The 24,814-nt window shown below is 48.2% G+C and overlaps 1 non-coding gene and 1 pseudogene across 1 annotated transcript; both read left to right on the top strand.

Moving 5' to 3' along the window:
- Positions 1-24,814, top strand: part of LOC120388902 — a 194,104-nt pseudogene that overhangs the window by 77,962 nt on the left and 91,328 nt on the right.
- On the top strand, positions 17,822-17,894 carry TRNAF-GAA. Its single transcript has one exon. It is a non-coding gene; the product is annotated as a tRNA-Phe (tRNA).

The raw sequence follows: 24,814 nt of genomic DNA, 5'->3' as shown, positions 1-24,814 counted from the left end.
GAACTGGACACACTACTCCAGTTGAGACCTAATCAGTGCGGAGTAGAGCGGAAGAATTACTTCTCGTGTCTTGCTTACAATACTGCTACTAATACATCTCAGAATTATACTTGGATTTTTTGCAACAGTGTAACACTGTTGACTCATATTTAGCTTGTGATCCACTGTGACTCCCAGATCCGTTTCTGCTGTGCTCCTTCCTGGCAGTCATTTCCTGTCTTGTATGTGTGCAACTGATTGTTCCTTCCTAAGTGGAGTACTTTGGATTTGTCCTTATTGAATTTCATCCTATTTACTTCAGACCATTTCTCCAGTTTGTCTAGATCATTTTGAATTTTGAATTCTATCCTCCAAAGCACTTGCAACCCCTCCCAGTTTGGTATCGTCCACAAACTTTTATAAGTGTAACAGAGAGAGACTGCTACTGGGAGGGTTTCATCATGTCTTGGAGGTTACACCCTGGTGGGAGGGGGCTAGGCTTGTACTGGAATAAGGTCACTCTGTGCTTCACAGTGTGGCAGAACCTAGAATGTCGATTAGCAGGGAAAAATGCTGGTGGGAATCAACATGTAGAAAAGACAGAAACCCTGTCTGAATTCTCTCACATTGCCCTTCTCGCCCTGACAGGCTACAGATTGTGCACGTTTTGCCCCAAATCATCCCCTCCTCCCAGCGGGAAGGAAACGGCTGTAATGGAGCTGGCTCAGGTAAGGGATTATCAGGGAGCTGGTGATGGGCTCTGCTTGGAGGGAGAGGAGAAGTAAATGTATAGGAGGGTGGGATCTGCTAGAGGTAGTGGGAGGCAGGAACTATCTAGGGTGCGGAATTGAAGGGAAAGAGATGTGACAAACCTGCTGAGACTTGTGTACTCTAGGGTGCGATGGGTTGTCACCCCGGGGTGCAGTCTGGGGGGCTTCTGGGAACTGCTGTGCCCTCTAACCATCAAGCTGGGCTGGCCCTTCTCACACTGCTTTGCTGGAGATTCAGCCAGCCTCTCCAGGCACTGTTATTACCCAATTGGACAGCAGGTGGTGCCATGCATCCAACTAAGCTACCTGAGTTCTTTACCTAAACCACTTGAGGACAGATAGACAACGATAGCCAATTTCTCAGCGATAAGTGAAAGCAAATAGATCAAAGCAGATTACTTAGCAAATAACCAAAAACTCAGACTAAGCCTAACATACTATCTGGTTATTATTTGAATTAGCTATTTCTCACCCTGACTGATGAGACAAGCAGTCCACCAAGTTTCCATACACAAGCTAGAAATCCCTTTACTCTGGGACCAACACTTCCCCGAGTTCAGTCTTTGTTCCTCAGGTGTTTCTAGGAGTTCTCTTGTGTGGGGAATGAGGCCAAGAGATGATGTCACACCCCACCTTATGTAGCTTTTCCATATGGCAGGATCCCTTTGTTCCAAACTCAGTTCCCAGTCCAGTTTGTGGAAAAATACAGGTACCAAAATGGAGTTTAGTGTCATGTGGTCTAGTCACATGCCCTAGCATGGCCTGCTGAGTCATAGTAGCCATGACTCATAGGCTGGCTGACACATTCACAGGAAGGCTAAGCTCTTCCATAGTCCATTGTGTTTTTTGATGAGCCATCAACACTGTCTGGCTTCTTTGTTGTACCTGAAAGGCTCGTTGTGGGTGTTACCCAGAGTAAGCACATTTGAAAGACAGATACATAGTCAATATCTGTAACTTCAGATACGAACAGGATACATGCACACAAATAGGACAGTCATATTCAGCAAATCATAACTTTTCCAATGACACTGAACATGACGCATCTTGCACAAAATGCATCATAATTATGTCCTAATCATTTTATAATCATACCACTATGCTGTATGTGGGGTGTAGTGTCAGGGCCTAATTTCAAGGCACAGGAGTTGGGAATGGAACTTCCCTCTTTGTGGAACAGGAAATAACCCTCAAGCCAGGGCTGGGAAAACTTCCCAGACTTCCAGTGCTGGAGCCTCAATCTACTGACACTTCATTAGTTACCACGAACCCCAATCTTTGTGGCAACTGCAAACTTTATCAGTGATGATTTTATATTTTCTTCTAGGTCATTGATAAGAATGTTAAATAGCACAGGGCCAAGATCCAATCCTTGATTGAACCAGCAAGAAATAAATCCACTCGACCATGGTTCCCCATTTACAATCTCAGTTTTTAATCTATTTAATGCATGCTGTGTTTATTTTGTATAATTCTAGTTTTTTAGTCAAAATATTATGCTGAACCAAGTCATATGCCTTACAGAAGTCTAGGTATATTATATCAATATTATTAGCTACAACCAAACTTTTGATCTCATCCAATAAAACTATCCATTTAATTTGGTAGGATCTATTTTCTATAAACCTTTGTTCATGTGTACTAATTATATTATCCTCCTTTAATTCTTTATTAATAAAATCCATTATCAGCTGCTCCATTATCTCATCCAGTATCGATGTCAGACTGACACTCTTGTAATTAGCTGGGTCATCTCTTTTACACTTTTTAAATATTGGCACAGCATTAGCTTTATTCTAGTCTTCTGAAATTTCCCCAGTGTTCCAAGTTCTAATTAAAATCAACATTAACAGTCCACCACGCTCCTCCACCAGGCTTTTTAAAGCTCTTGGATACAAGTTATCTGGACCTGCTGATTTAAACATGTCTAACTTTTATAGCTGCTGTTTAAGGTCCTTGTGAGCTACTGTTGGAATGGAGAGAGTGTCATTGTCAACATCTTATGAGTACATCATATGTTTTTCTCCAAATCCAGGAGTGAAATATTTATTGAACACTTTTACCTCTTCTGCATTATTTTTGATAATTCTGCCATTTCCGTCTAGTAATTTACCACTACCATTGTTAGGATTAATTTTGTACTTAATATACTTTTAAAAACTTCCTTCTTATTGTCATTGATTGGTCATTTCTGCAATTCTGACCTTCTCACTTACATTCTTTACTATTGACTTCCCCTTTCTTCCATATATTTTATTTGGAGAGTGTTGGGATTCCTACCAGGGAGCCACCAGTAGAGTCCAGAGACAGCCCCATCTCCTATATCTAGCCGTGGCTAGTAGGTATGTGATAAATGTGACGACCCTGCCTCCGTCTGTCAGCTGGGAGACACAAAGGTTCTCTCTTTCTACCCTCTGATGCCTCCTGGCTGCTCTAAGCAAGGTGGGGTGGGACTCTGTTAACATGTGCCTCCCGGAGCTTCCGTTTACCTGGTGCTGCTGTTCCCTGAATAGTGGGGCTGTGAGTGGGGCAGCAGGTACTGAGTGTTGGACTCTTGCTCTTTCAGGGGCCGGTGACCTTCGAGGAGGTGGCTGTGTATTTCACAAGGGGAGAGGGGGCTCTGCTGGACCCCACTCAGAGAGCCCTGTACAGGGATGTCATGCAGGAGAACTATGAGACGGTGGTCTTGCTGGGTAAGGAGTCCTGTCGCCTGGGTTATTAGAAGCTGTGGGGTCTCTAAAGAACCTGAGTAGTAATAACTATAATAAATATGCTGCCTGTAGAATTCTAAATTGAGTAAATAGGTGTGTGACTGATGCATGGCTTGTGTGACAGTCAAATGAGCTCATCTTTTGATAGAAGAGCACATAATGTTGCCATTTAGGACTCCACAGGTGAAGGGAGAACAGGGCCATGCAAGGGGAGGAGAAGGGGGGGAGGAGATAATTCTGGGATACCGGGACATGGGGAGGGTGTGTGCAGGGTTAGAGCTAAGAAGCAGCAGGGAAGGATGAGGTTGTGAACACAAGAAGCTCCCAAGATGCTGGGACGTCGTGACAGCTGAGAGGCTGGGTTGGGGGGCAGCCAAAATTTTTTTTGCTTGGGTGGCAAAAAACCTAGAGCCTGCCCTGCCCCAGGGGGTGTGGAGCCCGCCTAGTGCCCAGCAGGAGAGAGAAGCTGGGGCCCCGTGCCTGGTAGGGACAGATTTCTCCGGGGCTGCGGGCCCCAGTGTTCTCTGTCCTCGCAGCTTCTCCCCGGCTTCTCTCTGGATTCATATATTATGTAATGTTAAATATGTTTTTCATATTATTTAATGTACAAATACAAAATAAGCCTTGAAAAACTGTTGGTGCCCCCCACACTCTTCTGAAAACATGAATGTGCTACTGGCCACAAAAAGGTTGGGGACCACTGTCATAGATCATAAAATCAAATTGGGGTCAACAGGAGTGAGAGTTTGGAAAGCATCTTGGCCTCCCTCCCCCCCCCCCCGCCCCGTCCTCCCCCATGTGCAGCAGCCACGAGCTGTCTTCCCTCCAGGCTCCTTGGATCTTTGAGCTTGTCCCTCCTGAGGTTGCGTGGCCCAGTTCTTGTTTCTTACATTCTCCTTTTCCGGAAGAATTAGAGGCTGTTGCTCCTGAATTTTAGTGTTTAATTCCCCAGACTTCTCCACACACTGCGGGAGTTTAATTCTCCCTCCCATTACATCTGAGTCACTAGATTTCCTAATTCCCCAAATGTGCTTTTGCGATGTCACAGTTCTGGGGTAGCTAAGCGTTTGACCTGCCTCCATGGTCTGCTCAAGGAATGCCCTGTCAGGTATCAGGCCTCTAGCCAGCCCCTCTCTATGGGTAGGGACCCACATGCATCTCCTGTTTGACCAGGGTGTGAGGATTGCAGCTTGTCCTCCACTGTGTTCACTGGACTAACGTCCAGTTCCTGTGCTTTGCTTTCTCTCCAAAGGCTGTGAGCAGTGTCTGTGTGATAGAGGTGGGAATTTTGGTGATACTTGTATGATGCCAATACACACCTCAGTTTCCCTCTGTGATTATAAAGAGCAGGAGAGATGAGGTGTTTTGTCACGTAGCTGTCATGGGGTGTGTAGACGGGCCGGACTCACCCCTGCAGCACCTCCTACTGGTTGTCCTTGGGAATTAGCTCGTTCCAGCCTTGGAGCGCCCTCTACAGGCCGGTGATCTGCCTTCTAGCTACTGGCCCCTGTGTCCCTCTCTGGACCCGGTGCCCTTTTACATGGGGTGCTACCCCCTGGCAGTAACCCCTTTCTCTCAGGGTCTCCCCTCCCCGGGGAACCCCCACCCTCTATCCCCACCTTGCCTCAGTATATGGCTACTGCCAGCCATTGTCTAGCCCCACACCCTGAGGCAGACTGCAGTATTAGCCACTCAGCACTAGCAAGGAGGGTTTGGACCTGTTGTCTTGGCCTATCTCGGGCTGCCCTCTGCAACCCCCAGTACCGGTTAGCCCTCTGCTAGGCCGCAACCTGGGGCTTTCCAGGCTAGAGCTCCTCAGCTCCTCTGCCTTTCCCCAGCCCTGCTTCACTCAGGTACCTTATGTCTGGCTCCCTGCAGCCAGGCCCATCTCCCTCTATAGCTAGAGAGAGACTGACTGGGCTGCTGGCTCACAGCCTTTTATAGGGGTCAGCTGTGGCCTGATTGGGGTGTGGGCCAGCTGCAGTCACTTCCCCAATCAGCCCAACTTTTAGAGCCGCAGCTCTCAAGCCCTGCCAGGCCGCTTTTTAAACCCCTCAGGGCAGGAGCAGGGGTCCACCCTGCTACAGGGTGATATGAATGGGTCATTAAGGACAGGCTGGGACCAACCTACATCAGTGGAATACCTGACAGAGACAAGGGAATAATTGTCACCTGTCCATGGGAGGATCTATGCTTTGCTGAGTGAAGCATACATGGACTCGTTTATGTTTTTGGGAGCAGGAAGAACTAGGCTTGCAGGCGCAGGAAGCGCTACCAAAGACAAATGGACAGGCACAGTGAAAGGAAACCAAACTGTTTTTTACGGCAGCATGGCTTAAGAACATTGGCCAATATGGACTACATTGTCTTTTTTGCTTCTCTGTCCTAATCTAAGGACTTTCTAATGCTGTGTTTTAATTAACTACTAAACCCTGCTATATTTTAACAGTCTGCCCAGTGTCACACCAAAACTTGCTGAGGTGCATTGAAGCATAAATGAGGAACAGTCTCTGAACAGGAGTGTCATTCAGCTGGACCTGCTGGCAGAGCTCACAGGTTGAACTAGGAGTGTTGAAGCCAGAGGCTCAGTCTTAGGTGTTGAAGCTACATGGCCTGTCCTTGTGGAAGAGTGGGACCCCTTGGGGGTCTAGTGCACTCAAGGGGCACCTCCCAAGGACTGTTTAAAAGCCAGGGCATTGAACAGATACTATGAATCCATGACAGTGCACCAAAGATTTAAGCCTTATGGGGAAAAGATATAAAACAAGAAAAGGGCCTAAATGTGTATTTACCATCACCCCGTCATCAGTCCTCGTGGGAATCCCTGATCAAAGTGAATGCAAAGTGTATTAAAACCTTCCTCTAAGGCTTACCTCTTGGTTATCAGGTCATGTCAGTTTTGTTACAGGGCTTTCTCTTCACTCTCCCACTTCCCTGGTTCTTGTCACGCAGACCATAAGCAGCAAAAGACCAGAAGGCCAAAGGGCAGAGGGTGCGATGTTTATTGGGGTTATTTCCAAGCAAGCATATTCCAAAGCCCTTCACACCAGTCGGGCTTATCTCTATACACCCAGAGAGTCTGTTCCCCAGTGTTTCATTCCCAGCTCTGAGGCTGCAGAGCGTTTACTCTGCGTCTCCTTCACAGCTCTGATGCTGCATAGCCTTGCCTGTGTCCCTGTCCCTGTTCCTGTTCCCCGCATTAATAAACCTGATTCCAATTTCCCTTCCCCCTCCTGTTTGACCCCAGTTTATATAGTCATATTCTCAGCTATACCTTAACCAATCATTTTACTGAAATTTAACTAACCAATTCTAACATATTGTAACATAATTCTCTAGCCAATTATATCCACTACCCTAATTAACTTACACCTAGCAAAATTAATTATACAGTGGGCAGAAACAATTAGAGAACCAGACAGATTAACAATAGAAAAGTGGTGGCCATAAACCATTGATAAGTGTCTGTCTTCTCTATTTAGATTGTAAATTGTTCAGGGCATGGGCCATCTACTATTCTGTCTTGGTACTTCTCCTAGCACAATGGGGACCCACTGTTAGTCGGTCCTTAGGCACTAAGGTAATGAATATGATTCATAATAATAACTCTCCTGGCACTTTGAGCAAAGGAGGTTGGTCTTGGGATGTTACTGCTTAAAATGAGCTGCTCTTAAAATCATGGAATATTCTTTGTGACAAGTATCCCACAAATTTCACTGACCTCCCTTGTATTTTTTTGCCTTGAGCAGGGTTACCAGTTCCCAAACCTGATGTGATCTCGCAACTGGAACAAGGGGAAGAGCCGTGGGTCCCGGACGTCTATGGCTCAGAGAAAAAAGTGCTCCTGAGAGCTGCCTGCACAGGTGAGGAATTGGTTAAACCAAGTCAAAAACTGTCCATGAATACAGGAAACATTTGGGATGCCCTACAAAGACCCTGTGAGGTCTCCAAGTTCAGGATTGTTCCCTGCAGATGTGGAATCATCATGGCAGATGTCACTCATGGCTTCCCTCCTATCCTGACTGACACCTGGCAGCAGATCCCTCCCCGATCTCATCCTGGTGAGATGCAGACCAAAGCTGATCCCTTCTTCTCTCCTCTGGGGAAGGGTTTGGGGAAAATGAGCTCCTGATAGGTTTGATCTTTCCCGCACATATTTTGGTTTATTCATCCCATTGTCCATTCCTCTCTTTGAGATTTCCTTTCTTTCTGGTGCAGGGAGTGACGTATTTCTGGATTCAGTCCGTCTCCCATCAGGGGTTAGGATGATGAGTGAGAATGAGGAGACTCCCCAGCAGGAAGCTGCTGAGCAAGTAGAACCACATGGGACGTTATCAGGAAGACCCAAAGGGAATGTTTCCGGGAGTTGTGCACTCCCAGAAAAAGCAAAAGCCTGTGGGACTCAGCAGAGGCCAGAGGAAAACTTCAGTAGCCTCTCAGACCTTATTACACACGAGTGTGGGAAAAGCTTCAATGGGAGCTCAGGCCTTTTCACACATCAGGGAATCCACAGAGGAGAGAGACCCTACATGTGCTCTGAGTGCGGGAAATGCTTCCATCGGAGCTCGCACCTTATCTCGCATCAGACAATCCACACGGGTGAGAAACCTTACGGATGCTCTGTGTGTGGGAAACGCTTCAATCGGAGCTCATATCTTATCACACATCGTAGAATCCACACGGGTGAGAAACCTTATGGATGCTCTGAATGTGGGAAATGCTTCAGTTGGAGCTATGCCCTTATCGCACATCGGAGAATCCACACAGGAGAGACGCCATACACATGCTCTGAGTGTGGGAAAAGCTTTAATCGGCACTCACAGCTTATCACACATTGTAGAATCCACACAGGAGAGAAACCATACACATGCTCCGAGTGCGGGAAATGCTTCAGTCGGAGATCAGCCCTTATCACACATCGTAGAATCCACACAGGAGAGATGCCCTACACATGCTCTGAGTGTGGGAAAAGCTTCAATCAGAGTTCAAACCTTATCTCACATCGTAGAATCCACACAGGAGAGAAACCCTACAGGTGCTCCGAGTGCGGGAAAAGCTTCAAACAGAGCTCTAGCCTGAGCAGACATCAGAGAATCCACATAGGAGAGAGACCCTACACGTGCTCGGAGTGCGGGAAAACCTTCATTGAGCGCTCAGACCTTGTCAGACATTGTAAAATCCACAGTGGAGAGAGATCCTACACATGTTCTGCATGTGGGAAAAGCTTCAATCAGAGGTCATTCCCTGTAAGACACCAGAAAATCCAAATGGGAGAGAACTGTAAGAAATGCCTTGATTAGGGCTGCCCAAAGATTTGTTTAAAAAAAAAAAAATCACATTTGCTAATTCCAATATAGTGATCTTTGCACCATCTTCACCGTGGTCTCTCAGCTCACCCAGATGAGTTTCTTGCTTCTGCCTTTTGCAGCTCACCCTTCTTTGGGGTCAGTCCTGTGATCTTTTTTTATCAACTCCTTTCCTTTTGAGTCATAGGAGTGTGTGTCCCTCCTGCCAGGAATGTTCATCACCTCCAGGTGGGAGAGAGGTTTGATCCCAACAAGCTACACTGAGGCAAAAACTACCTGTGCCTTCCATCCACTAGGGCTGTACATGGTGTTGGCTGCTCAAGTTAGTGATCTTGGTGTAAAAAAACAATTACAGTTGTAGAGCAGATGCAGCCCAGGTGCAGTGGTTGGCATTAGCTTTCCCCTTGACCTGATCTAAACTCCATCACTTTTCCTCGTCTAAACAAACCCTGAGCATCACGGTTATACTGTTCCCCCATTTCAAAGCAGTTGTTAGTCATAAACTTTCCCCTTCGGGAAGAAATTGTTTCATTCCCAGTTGCTTTGATGTTGCTTCAGGTTGTGCTGGGGAGCAGATATTTTTATTCTCATTTTCCTCACTTAAAATATATTGAACTATAACAAAGCTATGGTGATCTGTGGCCCATGTAAACTATTTTTAGAACGCTGCTCCCTAAGTGGCATTAATCACACTTCTAAAGGATGCCATGAGTAAATTGGGAACAACTGTCTTTTACCATTTGGATCCAAAGTCAGATGAAGCACAGAGAGAAACAGCTGATTCCTTCAGAGCCATTCCATGCCTATGGGTCCCAATCTGGCTGCCTTGTTGGACAAGAAGCACTTCCCTGCTGGGCAAATGACAGTAGCCAATGAGGGAATGTATCAGATTCCAAGTTCAGACTGCAGGATACATGAATGCTCAGTCCTGACTCTGTGGTTTGGTCTCTTAGTTTTCCTGTTGAGTCTTGTGCATTTGTATCATTTCTCTGCCTCCTGCTACTTTGAAAGATTAGAAAGTGTGAAAATAGAGCAAAGGTGGTTTTTCTCATGACGTAGCCTTCCCACGTAGTGTGAGACCCCTTCCACGCACACTTCTGGGAGAAGCCCCAGGGAGAAATTAACTCACAGAAATGGAAGGCTCCTAAGAGGCTGATTCTGTGATAACTTCCAGTGTTACAATATGATTCAGGTTTTCTTCTAGTTTTCTCCCTGCCCCCTCCTACCCTATCGGAAATGGTGGCTAATCCTGAAATTAAAACCTCACTCCAAAGGAATTAGAGTGGGCGAATATGTGAGAGAAATAGCATGTACGAGAATAAAGATCCAGTATAGACGGTAATTATTTTATTACTATTTCAAATGGAATTTATTTTGATAAAATTTAAAATAAATCATCTGTGAAGAATAAAATTACTTGAGACAAGGTGTGTAACCTTTTACCCAGTTAGAGGGTAACAGCCACAGAGTTCCCCAGGTCTCTTGTTTGCAAAGCAAAGATGTCACACCAGGCAGGAGATGTCAAAATCTACAATGGTGATGGATGTGTGATGGGACCTGTTCTGGGTTGGTTTTCATTTTTTTTAATTTTATTTAATTTTTGTTTTGTTTCTGCAACCAGTTATTTTGATAGGTGCTGAGTCCCCTTTTCCTTTTGAGCACAGCTGTTTAACCCTCAGGCCTGGCTCTGGAAACCTCCTCAGTGCTGGCCTTGTGTTTCTTTCATGTTTAATATGTTTGGGGTTCACAGAAGTCTGCTGGGTTAAGCGGGCCTTTTCCAAACAGCCATTGGCCCAAAGTCTGTCTCAATTCAGCTGGATTGGGACAAGCCTGTATCAAAGGAGTGGTTCACACTTGATTTGCCCAGAGGCCTTTGGAGAGGTGTGGTAGATAAGATAAGTAGGAATTGACAACACTAAAGTTAAAGGTAAGGGTGAAAGACCCTGACCTTGCAAGTCAACAAGCCTGATCTGTTCGTTCTCTCTGAAGCATCTGGCACTGGTCACTCTCAGGCAGCACACTGGGCTAGATGGACCATTGGTCTGACCCAGTATGACCAGGTTTGCATTCTTATGTAAGCCATCTATGGCCTTGTCTACACTGGCAAGTTTCTGTACAGTAAAGCATCTTTCTGTGGTATAACGTGTGAGGTGTGCACTCTGCCAAGCCACTTAGTGCACAGAAACTGCGCAGTTGCAGCACTGTAAAAAAACCACCCCGCCGAGAGGCGTACAGCTTTCTGCGCCGGGGTTGCAGCACCACGGTGCCAGTGTAGACACCCTGGTCAATTACAGCACTGTGATTGGGCTCCGGGAGGTGTCCCACAATCCCTGTTCTCGCCTCTCTAGTCTTTGGTTTGAACTCTACTGCACTGCCCTCAGGTGACCAACTGTAAACCCCACTGCTTGAATTCCTTGGGAATTTTGAATGTCCTACTTTCCACAGAGACCGATTATGGTTACAGACCCATCCTGAAATTACAGCAGGATATTTTAAAGCTTTATCTCATAGTAAAGTAACACAATTCAAATCTGTTGGCACAGAGGAGAAAGCACTCCATCATTTCACATTTATTGCTACTGATCTCACTGACAAACTTCCTTTTCTCGGGGCTGCTCCAGGCGTTTTCCCTCTTTTCCCTTCCAGCTGTTACGGGACTGCAGCAGCTCCCCAGATGGCCAGCTTTGCTCTTTCACTTACATCCTCCACTTCTTTGGATAGAGCTGTGTCTGCCCCCAGTTTAATTCATAGATGAGACCTCAGGTACCAGCAGATAGTTACAACGGCTAAATTCCCATCTTCAGTGGGAGGTTATCCTGGGCTGTCGAGGCTGCAGGATTTAGCCCATGATTGGTCAAGGTGCTACAGCAGCTGCACTCTTACATTGTGAGTCCTGCAGCTTAATACCAAACTGCTCTGCCATAGTCTGCAGGGCGGCCTGACTTGCTTAAAATCTGGCAGAAGATAGACCCTGGAGTAGAGAAGGAAAATGTCCTCAGCAGTCACAGCTGGCAGGAGCAGGAAAGGTTCGGTTTGTTTTTAAACTTCTCTCCCTGCTCAAGCCTTTAATCATTCCTGTGGCTCTTCTCTGGACCCTCTGCAATTTATCGGGGGAAACAGCCAAACAAACTGATGGGTTTGCCTTGATGGCCTGTTTTGCTTAGCAATAACACAGCAAGGCCTACTGAAGAAAAAATATACTAGCTGAAACAGTCAGGCGCTTGCCTGGTTGCTGACTGTATGACCTTGCTAGATAAGAGCCTGCTTGCAGAGTCTGGGAAAAAAGCTTGAAGGTTTTTGAAGCAACTTGTACCTTTTTGTACTAATTATGAAGCTTATCAAGACATAACAGTTCTTTGTTTTGTATGCTGGGAAAGTATAACTGGGAAGGTACAGTGATGATGCGACGAAGTGGCTAATAAAAAGCAATTTGAATTTGCAGAAGCTGGCTGGTTCTGTGTGGAGAACGGGCTGGTTCTTTGTTGCTTGTGTGCATACATCAATAAAGAACTTGGTATTTGGACTTCGCTGGGTTGTCTGTATTTTGCGGTTAAACAACGAACCTGAAAAGTCTGGGATAGAGAGAACCCCAACAAAACCACCAAACCAGGCTGTTCTGACTGATGTAACAATCTATTGCCTTCCAAGGTTGAATACAAATCAGATCATTCTATTCATCCAAGAGTTCCACTTTAAGGGCTTTTTGTTTTCTAGTTCCAATCAAATCCGGTGCAACAGCATCATTGTTAACTCACCACTTGGTCACTTCACATTCACAGGTTCACAAAGTGGGAAGGTCTAAGTCTTTCCTCCCACACCAATGAAAAAAATCAATGACAGAAAATGCCGTAAAGTGCCTCTGCTGCCTTGCGCAACAGCCTGGGGAAATACACGAGGGAAAGTGCTTTCCTCTCTCCTCCTGATACTGGGTAACATTTCTGTATGTCCTTGAGATCCTGCCACAGGGACAAAGCTTGAGGATGCAAATGACATGTTAAGGCTTCATTGATTTGTACATTCCTTTACTCCTTTGTTAGGGATTTTAAGGGGTCCCACTTGCCCCAGACTGTGTCCCGCTTGCCCCAAGTTGAATTAGCTGAGCATAATTAACATTAGGCCATTATAGGTCAGCTTGATATTAAGACATAGGATAGCTGGTATGGCATAATCGAAAGGCCAACAGGAGAAAGGGGAACCAACGCCTACTGATAATTGTGAAACATGGCCTAGTATAACAGCATATTAGCAATGGAAAATTAATAAAGAGTCTTGTACAATGTAGCCGCACGTAGGTGGGCGCACATGTAGTTGGGAGGGGGCTTGCTGTGCAACTCTATTGGAAGCAGCTGTATTGGGCAATTTGGTAAACAATAAGGCGTTATTAACAATTAAGATTTGTAATGTGATAGGGAATTTGCCAGACCCCCACCCATAGGGTCAGAAGCAGACTGTATCCTAACCCCCGCCTTTCAGGCCCAGGCCTGTTAGCAAAACCCAATTGCTATATAGGACAAAGGTTAACTTCTGCAATTCTTGTTTGTCTATATAACGGGCACCAGGAAGTAAAGCAAAAAGAGGAACCAAGCGGCCCTAAGGTGCCCAGCTGTAATATGCAGAGTCTAGCTAGAGCTTTTGCAGAAGTAACCGCAAGCAGGGGTCTTACAGGCAGGCAGACTACCAACGAAAACCACATTTGGGACAATAGCAGGAAAAGCCCTAGATGGTGACAGGCTCGCTAAGAGTAAAAAAGTAGGCCAAATAAGGAGTTGGTAACGTGTAATGTGTGTGATGTGTAATTATGCTTTGTGGTTTTGGCCTTTATAAGCTTGGTGAAAGTCTGTTAAAGGCAAGGCAGCTACCCCCCCCTTCTTTGCGTGGGGCTACGTTGACCTTCCCTTTATGCATAATTGTACCCCAATAAAGGTGCCTCAGGCTGTGTCTGACCCAAAATCAAAGGTGTGGTCAATTTTTCCATGACACCTTCATTTGTGATAAGGGTGCATGAGCTTGAAATAATCCAGCTCTCACTTTCACACTGTAGGAAATTTCCAGGCTCACAATAAAAAAAAAAAATCTTTCTAACGTTCTAACCTGAGCAAGTTGAATCGAGTCATTGCGAGCTGATAAATACAGAGCCCCAGGATGACTTTCTGTCATCACGTTTTTAGAGTAGATCACATTAACTGGCTGGGTCTCCTGCTAGGAAGTGTCTGTCCAGTGGCAGCACCCAGTGCGCATTCCCCACTTACAAACTCATCTTCAGTATATCGGCTGCTGAACCGAGCGAGGGGGAAGGGTCCCATTGGTCGGGCTCCAGCCTGAGCAAGCCCCTGGACCCCGAGCCTGGCAAGCCCGAGTCAGCTGGCCTGAGCCAGCTGTGGGTTTTAATTGACTGTAGACATACACTTGGTGTTAAAATCCCAGCTTTCTCCTCAGGGAATCAAGCCCTCGTCCCCCACATGACAGGCAGGGAGAGTCACCACTATACTCGTGAGGTCGGAACTGACAACTGCCCCTGCACAGGGACCCAGGGGAACGGCTTGGGCAGCTCCTGGGCCAGCTGTGGCTGTCAGGAGACCCAGCAAGGCAGGAGTTGCTCTGGGTTCTGTGCAGGGGAGATTAACTGGGAGAAGTGGGGAGTTTGTCTCTGATTTGCAGGGAGCTTTGCCAGAGTGGAGCCTGTAGGTCACATACTGGGGGGCTGTGATGGGCACACAGGCTCAGTGCTCCGAGTCAAACCCTGGCAGGAGCCTTGTCAGTGTGACACCCAGGGGATGCTCTCACTAGGGGAAACCTCCTTAGCTTCAGCACCTCCTGGGACTGATGTTGGACCTTTCAGCACCCCTGTTCCACACCAGGAGCTTCCTGCAGTGAGTCCACCTGAATCAGACACCTTGGAAAGCCTTACACCCGCCCCCCAGGGGAATCATGCAGCCCCAACTTCTGCAGTCACCATCATGGGCAATGGGTGGAGCCCCACTTTGGGGAGGCTAGCCCCCAGCTCCACCCCTTCTGCCCCACCACGGCCAGAGCCCTGAGACCCTTTACCCCCTCCTGTAGTCCGAGGCCCCACCCCCCATTGTGGCAGCCCCAAGATCACCTGCTCCCTCTCTGCCCAAGCCCCCCTCCACGGCTGGAGATCTGAGACTCCCTGCCCCCCCATGGCCAGAGCCCTGAGACCCAGTCCCCACTTACGACCCAAGCTCTCAGACATCCCACACACAGCCTGAGACTCCCTACCTCTCCATCACAGGAGCCCTGAGAACCCCTACCCTACTCAAAGCCAGAGGATCCCCATCCAGACAGAGCCTGAGCCCTCCACCCACAACCTGCTTGGAGGAGCCCAAGGCTGGCCAGAGCCCCAGCAGCCGCAACCCCCCTCTGCAATCCCAAGTCACCCGCAAAAATTCAAAAGCTCGTCCCTACTTCTCTCTTCTGGAAGAAGAACCTGAGCTCTTGCTATGGCCCATGCAGGTTCCAGGGAGATTACTAACATACCCAGGAAGCTGAAAAGCACATGCTGTCTCCTCAGATACCCCCACAACCTGCATGTGGCATAATAAAAAGCAAAAATTTCCCCTGCCAAACCCACAACCGGGTTCCTGCTGCAGTGGCTGCGCTAGGGGAGGCACAGTAACTCGGCCAGTGTTGTAAAACAGAAGGTTTATTAGTGGTCTGGAATCCAGCCTGGGGAAGTTCTGTGTTAGCACAGGAAGCAGGAAGATTCAGCAACGTCCATCTTGGGGAGACCCCGAACTCAGAGCCTGGGCTCTCCCCTCGAGTCCCAAAACCAGCAGACTCCTTGCTTCCAACAGCCCAACTCAGCCAGGCCCTTTGCCCCTCTCCTGTCCTTTGTTCTGTTTCCCTGGCAACCTGGTCACCTGGCCTCCACCTCGTTCTTTGTTCTCCAACTCGTCCCAGCCAGCTGGCCTCTTGCAGCAGGTGCACCCTGGCCATCGGTTGCTAGGAGACAGAATTTGTGGCCATTGTCTGGGCCCAGGCAGCTAGACAGCAGCCACATCTGCCCCTTACGGGTCTCTGCCAAGATTAAACACCCTTGTCCCACCACCGAGATCAATGGTCCCAAAGCATTTCAGGGTCATAGCCCCGCCCCCCGTCCATGCTTCCCCTGAGTCGTGGCTGGGAGTGGGGCCGCAGCTACGGGGGAAGGGACACAGATGGGGTAAGGGGGCTGAGGCAGGGGCCAGCTCTGGGGGTGGGGGCAAAGACCAGGAGCGGAGTCCCCAGAATGGGGCTGGGAGTGGATCCCCAGGACTGGTGCTGGCCCAAGAGCAGAGCTGGGTGGCTCCCCCTCCCCACCCCCATGGGGGCTGGCCCAGGCCCAGTTGCATCCCCCTGAATGTTACTCCATTCCCCTGGCAGGGTGCACCCCACATTTTGGACCTAGATAATCGTGCACCAAATAGGGGACATTGAGGCATATACAAAACGTTCAGAAAATTCCCACTTTGTCACAGGGGTGTCAGTGGGGTCTGAGCTGGGCAGCAGCACAGGGAAAGTGGGGAGGTTTCCCTTTGGAAAAAATAAACTGCAAAACATCCCCCTGTGTTCCCGCGAAAGCCTCTCATTTATCCCTTAACCCCCTCCTCATGAAAATCTGCACCCCTGCCCCTAGCCCACAGAGACCCCCTCACTCCAATGCAGATTTTTAACTTTTCTTACTTACCCTTGGCCTTCCACAAACATTGTTCCCATCAAAATCATCAAAGGCTTTTACAATGAGAATGAGAAAACAAACCAAATTAAACCCAAAGACACCGCTATCGACCTCCCCACCACACACAGTTTGGGTCTGAATTTTTCTACTGAAATGCTGAGGCAATAAAACTCTCACTGCTATTGTCCAGAAAAGAAACCGAAACCTCCCATGCAGTACCTGGGACATCGATGTCTGACCCAGCAAGGCTTCAGCTCCTTTGGTGAGATTTCCAGCTGCCCAATCCTGCTGCTATTCCAGGGGAGCAATTCCTGACTCCTGTCAGCATTTATCTCAGCCCCATTCTGTGCATCACAGGTTTCCCTAGGAAAGGGCTGTGAATGGTTCTAGGGTCCAGTGATCCTCATTCAAATCAAGCTAGAACCTGAGACTCCTTCCCCGTTCCCAGGCTGTGGGCGGGGAGGCATTTCAAAGAGCTCTCAGAGCTATAGCACATGGCTAAGGAAAGAGAAAAACCCTCATATCCCCCCCTGCTTTGGGTGCTGGGTTTACTCCTGAAGCCTCTGCCACCCACCTAGTGCCCTATGGCCCATCCCTGACTCTTGATGCTGCTCCTTGCTATGGACTGTGAAAGGAGCCGAGGCAGCGCAGGAGCCTTCTGGGGACGCAAATCTGAGGCTTTGGGAGAGATACATTGTCTGGGCTACCCTGATCCCTCCCACAGAGCTGGGTGCCCACAGATTACAGCCTGAAAATAGGCATGTGAGACTAACTCCTGCTTTCCCTGACAGGGCCTCCCCTAGACCAAGTGGCATCCCAGGCAAGAAGTGTCTTTGGTCCCCCACCCCGCTCCATATGTTAAACCATTTAATACCTGATTTTTTATTGCATTTATAGCTCATTTCATGATTTTGATGCACAATTTGGATGCATGATTGTCTCTATCATATAAGACAATAAATGTTCATGCTAGGATGTGTAAATCTGTATTTATTCATGCCATATATAAACAAATAAAAAAATTCATTTCCTTTAAGCATATAGAAACTTTTAATTTTAACCGTAACTGAAATGTACTAACATCTAGAAATGGAACTGTCACCAGCACAGGGTGGGCCAGTATTAAATAGTGTTACAGTAGGAGACAGCGTTAGGATGTTAACCCCAGGTCTTTAGTTCAAAGGTCGCTTCTCTCGCCTTTCCCCCATGAACTGAAGTGCAGCATTTGAGAGATCCAAAGACTAGTTGATGATGTTTCCAAGTGCTAAAATAGCAAGCGATGTCCGTCTTGCATTGGCAAGTGTTGACTGGAGAGATGTTTTATTGAGAATAAGCTTCAAGGTGAGAAGCAGCAGCCCAAAAAGCCCACCTGTGGGTGCTGAAGTAGCTCAGTTGGGAGAGCATTAGACTGAAGATCTAAAGGGCCCTGGTTTAATCCCAGGCTTCGGCAGGCTCCTTCATCTCTCTTTCTGCAGCAGTGGGCTCTTTCCTGGAAACACAGCAGTGCCTTTACCCCATGCAAGTCCCTCATTTCAGGCTTAGCTGCAGGAAATGGCAGCATTGGCTTCTGCACCCAGTTGGCCCACCTGACCTTTCTTTGTTCTCTTGGTCTTTCTCAGCAAGGGGAAGGAAAAGAAGCTCTCCCTCAAGCTGGAGTCACAAGGGTGATGTAAGGATGATTTCCTGAGTCCCGGCTCCAGTCCTGTGCTCTTCCAGCTGACCCATCAAAGAGCTTTCTCCAGGTTCGCCCATCGGGGTGTGCCAGGGTGAGCACCACCAAAGTGCATGGAATTTGAGGGCAGGGCAACGCACTGTGATGGAGTTTCTGTAGCGTAGTGTTAATCACGTTTGCCTGATGTGCAAAAGGGCCTCAGCCCAAAACCGGGCAGAAACATGGCGGCTTCCTTTTCCCAGCTCCCCTTGCTGTCCAGCAAGGTGCTCCTCCTTCTGCCACTGGCCTGTCCCTGGAGTAACCCCAACCCCCGCATGATAGAGGGTGCTGACAGCAGTGATCTCAAGTGGTCTCAAGTTGCAGAGGGGGAGGTTTAGGTTGGACATTAGGAAAAACTTTTTCACTGGTAGGAGCCTTGTTACTCCTTGTTCTGTAATCTTCTACCACTGAGAGCAGTCTAGATCCATCCTCTTCGGAACCCCCTTTCAGGTAGTTGAAAGCAGCTATCAAATCCCCCCTCATTCTTCTCTTCTGCAGACTAAACAATCCCAGTTCCCTCAGCCTCTCCTCATAAGTCATGTGCTCCAGCCCCCTAATCATTTTTGTTGCCCTCCGCTGGACTCTCTCCAATTTATCCACATCCTTCTTGTAGTCTGGGGCCCAAAATTGGACACAGTACTCCAAATGAGGCCTCACCAGTGCTGAATAGAGGAGAATGATCACTTCCCTCGATCTGCTGGAAATGCCCCTACTTATACAACCCAAAATGCCATTAGCCTTCTTGGCAACAAGGGCACACTGTTGACTCATATTCAGCTTTTCGTCCACCGTAACCCCTAGGTCCTTTTCTGCAGAACTGCTGCCCAGCCATTCGGTCCCTTCCAAAAGAAGCTTACAGAGTGCAATGCTTCAATCAAGTGTTAGACAAAGCTTTACAGTCACGTGAACCAAGGTTTGAATAGTTACAAAAGCATGAGAGTTTATTTGGATTTTTATGCAAATTCAAAAATCTTCCTAAGGACACCATATGAAAATCTGCTGCAGATATAGAACTTGCATTTACAGATGTGAAACTAGTGCAGGAAAACGAACAAGTTTCAATTGTAAAATCAGTTTACATAAATGGCTACATGCTTTGTGAAGAACTGGAAGCATTAAAGCCAATTATTTCGTCTGATTGTAGAAACCCCCTAAAAATCCTTAAATTTCTTGCATATAATAACCGATCAACAGCATTCCCAAATTTATTTATAGCAATTCGAATCTTCCTGACTATTCCTGTAATTGTAGCCTCAGGAGAGAGGAGTTTCTCGAAGCTAAATCTAATTAAAACATATCTGCAATCAACAATGCAGGAAGACTGATTAAACAATTTGGCAATCATGTCAATTGAATGTGAAGTAATGAAGAGCTTAGAGTTAGGCAATATACTGAAAGATTTTGTCAAACAAAAAGCAAGGAAGATAAAGTTTTAAAAACATATAGGTGAGGTGTACAATAAAGTTCCTCTTAATGAACTTGATATTTATAATATATGATGTAATGTATGTAATATATAATTTTGTTATTATTTATATAGTCATGGAAAGTAAATAATACATGGAAGAAATGAAAGGTGTTTTTTTAAGTGGGGTTTTTTTTTTTAGTCATCCCTGCTGGGGCCCCGTCAAAACTGTTCGAATTGGGCCCCGCACTTCCTAAAGCCGGCCCTGACTAAGTGGGGTTAATAGTAGCCACCATTCGTTCTGCAAAGCCTGGGGAGGTGCGGTTGGCTGGGAGAGAGACTCCTGTGCCTGCCTCTTGGCATCCCAGGGGTGGCTACTTGCAGTTCAGGAGAAGAAGTGGGGTTCTGGGTGGAAGGAAAAGAAGCAATGGTGAGTCCTAGTGGGCTGCTTTCTGGCAAGATGGTTTTCTGTTTTAGGCTTGGGAGGAGCCTGTGAGCTGTGGGTGGAGTTGTTCCAGTGAGAACCGCTGCTCTTGTCTTGCAGACCTGGGGGCGCCAGTGACAGCTTGAGGGGGCAGGTGCTGGCTTGAGTGACTGGGATATAGGGAACCCCAGCCTGCCCTTCCGGGGCCAAGTCCACTGCTTGTCTCCTGCGTTGTGACATCCAGATTTAAATCTTCCCAGCATGTGCTGTGGCTCGTGCATTAAGTCTTCCTGGCTGGCCTGGTCGTTGCCAAAGTAGCTCAGCTGGGAGTGCATTAGATTGAAGATCTAAATGTTTCTGGTTTGATGCCAGGCTTTAGCACCCCCTTCACCCTGGGCGTGTCGTGCTGGGCTTTCCTCTGGATGTGCAGCTGTGCCCTGAACTCACGAGTTTTCCTAATTTCAGAGGCAACACTTGCAGAGGGCACGTGTGGGGTCATCTGCCCCACCTGGGTTAGCTATCGCCTGCTACATCATGTGGTGCTGTCAGGCTCCCTCCCTGCACAGCAGCTGCTGGAGGGGTGAGTGGAGAGGGGCTGCCTTTGCTGCTTCCTCGCCCTGCACTGTTCACAGCTGGGAGGGGTTGTTGACCATAAGGGGGTGGGGATGAACCTTAACATTGTGCCCCCTCCCTCCAGGAGACACCAGTCGTCTGTGCCTGGTTTCCAGCTCCTCAGCCAGAGGACAAAGTGGTTTTCTGCACCAGAGTTGCCAGCTCTTACTTCCCTTCTCATGAAGGGAAAGAAAAAAGAATCTGTTTTGCAAAGTCTGTCCTACCATTGACCAAGGTCTGACTTTCTAAGTTCCTGCTACAGTGGGGGATTTAGAGTTAGTGGGGCCCTGTGCACAAAAATCCCCTTTCATCCCAGCCCTGGTATGTCTCCAGTAGCTGCTGTCCCCTGGTAGCAACAAAGGAATTTTCCACCCATCCAGGAGACCCCAGACTTGGACCAAAGGTAATGTCAGGATTCTCCTCTCTCCCTTCTTTGAATCAAGTTCATGTTTTTACTGAGGGTATGTCTACACTACGGGATTATTCCGAATGTACATAAACCGGTTTAGCAAAACAGATTGTATAAAATCGAGTGCGCGCGGCCACACTAAACACATTAAATCGGTGGTGTGCGTCCACGGTCCAAGGCTAGCGTCGATTTCTGGAGCGTTGCACTGTGGGTAGCTATTCCGTAGCTATCCCATAGTTCCCGCAGCCTCCCCCGCCCCTTGGAATTTCTGGGTTGAGATCCCAGTGCCTGATGGGGCAAAAATCATTGTCGCGGGTGGTTCTGGGTAAATGTCGTCAGTCACTCCTTCCTCTGGGAAAGCAACGGCAGACAAGCATTTTGCGCCGTTTTTCCCTGGATTGCCCTGGCAGACGCCATAGCATGGCAATCATGGAGCCTGTTTTGCCTTTTGTGACTGCGTATGTGTACTAGATGCCACTGACAGAGGCGATTCAGCAGCGCTACACAGCAGCATGCATTTGCTTTTGCATGACAGCAGAGATGGTTATCAGCCATACTGTACCATCTACCATGCCATAAATTGGCAATAAGATGATCATGGTTACCAGTCATTTTGCACTGCACCTTCTGCTGCTGTCGTAAGTGCCCCTGGCTGAGATCAGCCGGGGGCGCAAAAGCCAAAATTGGGAATGACTCCCTGAGTCAATTCCCCTTTTTTGGTATTTAAAAATAGAATCAGTCCTGCCTAGAATATGGGGAAAGTGTACTAGAGAACCAGTGTATCATAGAACCAGAGAGCACAGCTGCTCTGTGACAGATCCTGCAGAAATTATGAGCTGTATGCTATTCACAGGGGGTGCTCCTGCAACCCCACCTGTTGATTCCGTTCTCCCCCAGCCTTCCTGGGCTACTGTAGCAGTGTCCCCCCACTTGTGTGATGAAGTAATAAAGAATGCAGGAATAAGACACAGTGACTTGTTAGTGAGAAATGAGTGGAAGGCAGCCTCCAGCTGCTATGATAGTCCAGACAGGACATTAAGCAGGGTGAGGGAGAGGAGCCCAGCATCCCGCTGCTAGTCCAGGGACAATTGAATATTTTCTTTACACATGAAGGGTGGGGGCTGATGGAGCTCAGCCCCCTGTTGCTATAATAAAGACGGTTACCAGCCATACTGCACCATCTACCAGGAAAAATAAGGAGTTTTTTACACAGACGCCCATGGTTGACCTCACTGGATCCTAGTCAGCATGGTTACCAGTCCTTTTGCACTGCACCATGTGCCAAAAGGCTGATGATGACGGTGGATATCAGCCATATTGCACCAGCAGCCACCCATGGCAGGGGGGGCGGGAGCAAGGATGTTGGTGTTTACTGCTTCAGCATCGCGTCTATCTGCAGCATTCAGTAAAGATAGGGTGACATGTGGAGTCAAGAGAGGATTGTTTTCCCTTTCGCTTCTGGGGGTGGGTGGGTGGTGGTGGGGGTGGGGGTAAATTGCAGAGCTATGCCCTGAACCACCGCAGACACTGTGTTTGACCCTAAAGGCATTTGGAGCTCAGCCAAGAATGCAAATGCTTTTCGGAGACTGAAGGAACTGTGGGATTGTTTGAGTCCTCCAGTCCCCGCTCCCTCCCTCCATGAGCGTCCATTTGATTCTTTGGCTTTCCGTTACACTTGTCACGCAGCAGTGCGCTGAGTCCCTGCTATGGCGTCTGTCTGGAGATTTTTTAAAAAATGCTTTTGAATTTCATCTTCTGTAACGGAGCTCTGATAGAACAGATTTGCCTGCCCTTACAGCGATCACATCCGCATGGTCCATGCTGGAGCTCTTTTTTTATTTTGATTTTTGACTGCATCACCACCTGTGCTGATCGGAGCTCCACAATCTACAACTGGGCAAACAGGAAATATTCAAAAGTTCACGGGGCTTTTCCTGTCTACCTGGCCACTGCATCCGAGTTCAGATTGCTGTCCAGAGCAGTCAGTGGTGCACTGTGGGATACCGTCGATCTGCAGCCACACTAACCCTAATCCGATATGGTAATTCCGATACTAGCACTACTCCTCTCATTAGGGAGGAGTACAGAAATCGATTTAAAGAGCCTTTTACATCGATATAAAGGGCCTCTTAGTGTGGATGGGTGTGGCGTTAAATCGGTTTTACGCTCCTAAAACCGGTTTAAATGCGTAGTGTAGACCAGGCCTGAGATTTAAAGCAGCCTGAATCCCCAGAGTCTGGCTCAATGTCACAAGTTCCCAGTGTCTCCATGCAAGACAATTTGTTAAATCCCAGCTGAATGGAGTTAAATCGGTTCTCAGCCTAAGTCCTTTGCTCTTAATCCTGAGGACATTGTCCCACCAAGGGGCTGTTTCTCACCTCTCTTTCACACTGAAGCACAATTTTATTTGCACCGATACAGGAACAGCAAGATCTTTCTCTGTCCCTTGTGCAAAGCAGGGGGCCAAATTCCATGGAAACAATGGACAAATTGGGGGCCCTGGGCACATCCAGCCCTGGCTGTGAGATGTTCCCTCCCCTCTTTCTTTATGCTCCTGTTGTTATTTCATGGAATTTCTGGTACGGGGAAAAGCTGAGTTCACTCCAGGTGGAGGGGGAAAGAACCCTGAAAAATCTCAGGGCCTAACCCCTGCTAGCAGGATCCCTGAGGTGCTGGGAATCTGCATGGGAAAGGGACTGTGTGAATTGTCAAGGTGGGGAATTAATAACAATCTACAACTAGATCCAACTCATTAACCACGGACACAGGCTAATCCTGCTGCAGCTAGAAGGGAAACTGGGAGTGATTCTTTGCTGTTCAGCCATGGAAACAGTGACCCAATTGCACCACAGTGAGTGTGCTGGGGAAAGCTGGACTTTACAGGCAGGTGGAAATAGCAGATCCTAGAAACACCTAGAGCTCCCCACAGTACTTCTGCCATCAGGGTGAAGTGTTGAGCAACTAACAGCATCCCCCACCACCATGACTTTCCAGCAGGGGACTGCAGCACCCCCCGACCCCATGCAGGGGAGAGGGCTGAGTGTATCTCTGCACCCTGAGTCCAGGGCATGCACTCTCTCTGTCTCACACACAGAATCTGGCCCTGCTGCAAAGTGACCCCTAAGAACCAGCAACCTCCAGGACAGCAGTTTTTGGCCCTCAGAGCAGGGAATGTGTTGCCCATGCTGCTTTTAGGCCACTGGATGCTCTGGAAACAGGAGGGCTCTGAGTCTAATCCATAGACTACACAGCCCAGCTCGGGATGTAGCCAGTGGTGAGCTGGAGCAGGTTCCCACAGGTTCCCAAGAACCGGTTGCTAAAATTAGACCTCCATGGAGAACCGGTTGTTAAAGGGCCAGAGGGTGGGCAAAGAACTCCGGTCGCAGGCCGGACCATCCTGTTGCTCCCAGGATTCCCAGCTGTGGAGGCTGAGGCTCCCCCGGCCCTTCCCCTGCTTCCCCCCAGCTGCAGCATGGCCAGCTGCCGGCACCAGCTGGGCAGCTCAGCTGAGCTCCGGAGTTGCTTTGAACTGCCAGCAAGGTAAGGGGGGAGGGGCCTGCAAGCTCTAGGGCTGCGGGGGGGGGGGGGCAAGTGGGGCAATTTTCCCCAGGCCCTGCAGGGGCCCCTGGCCCCACGGGTATGTCTCTGCCTGCCCCGGCCCCTCTCCACTCCCCCCCCTTAAATCAGAACTTTTTATAGGGACCGGTTAAAATTTTGGCAGCTCATCGCTAGATGTAGCTCAGTGGTAGAGCACATGCTTTGCATGCATGAGGCCCTGGATTCAATCTTCAGCATGTACAGGTTCTTTT

This window comes from Mauremys reevesii, linkage group 22, assembly GCF_016161935.1.
Source record: "Mauremys reevesii isolate NIE-2019 linkage group 22, ASM1616193v1, whole genome shotgun sequence".
In the NCBI taxonomy this organism is placed as follows: Eukaryota; Metazoa; Chordata; order Testudines; family Geoemydidae; genus Mauremys; species Mauremys reevesii.
Note: the sequence above shows the minus strand (reverse complement) of the source record. Positions and strands in the feature narration are given on the sequence as shown.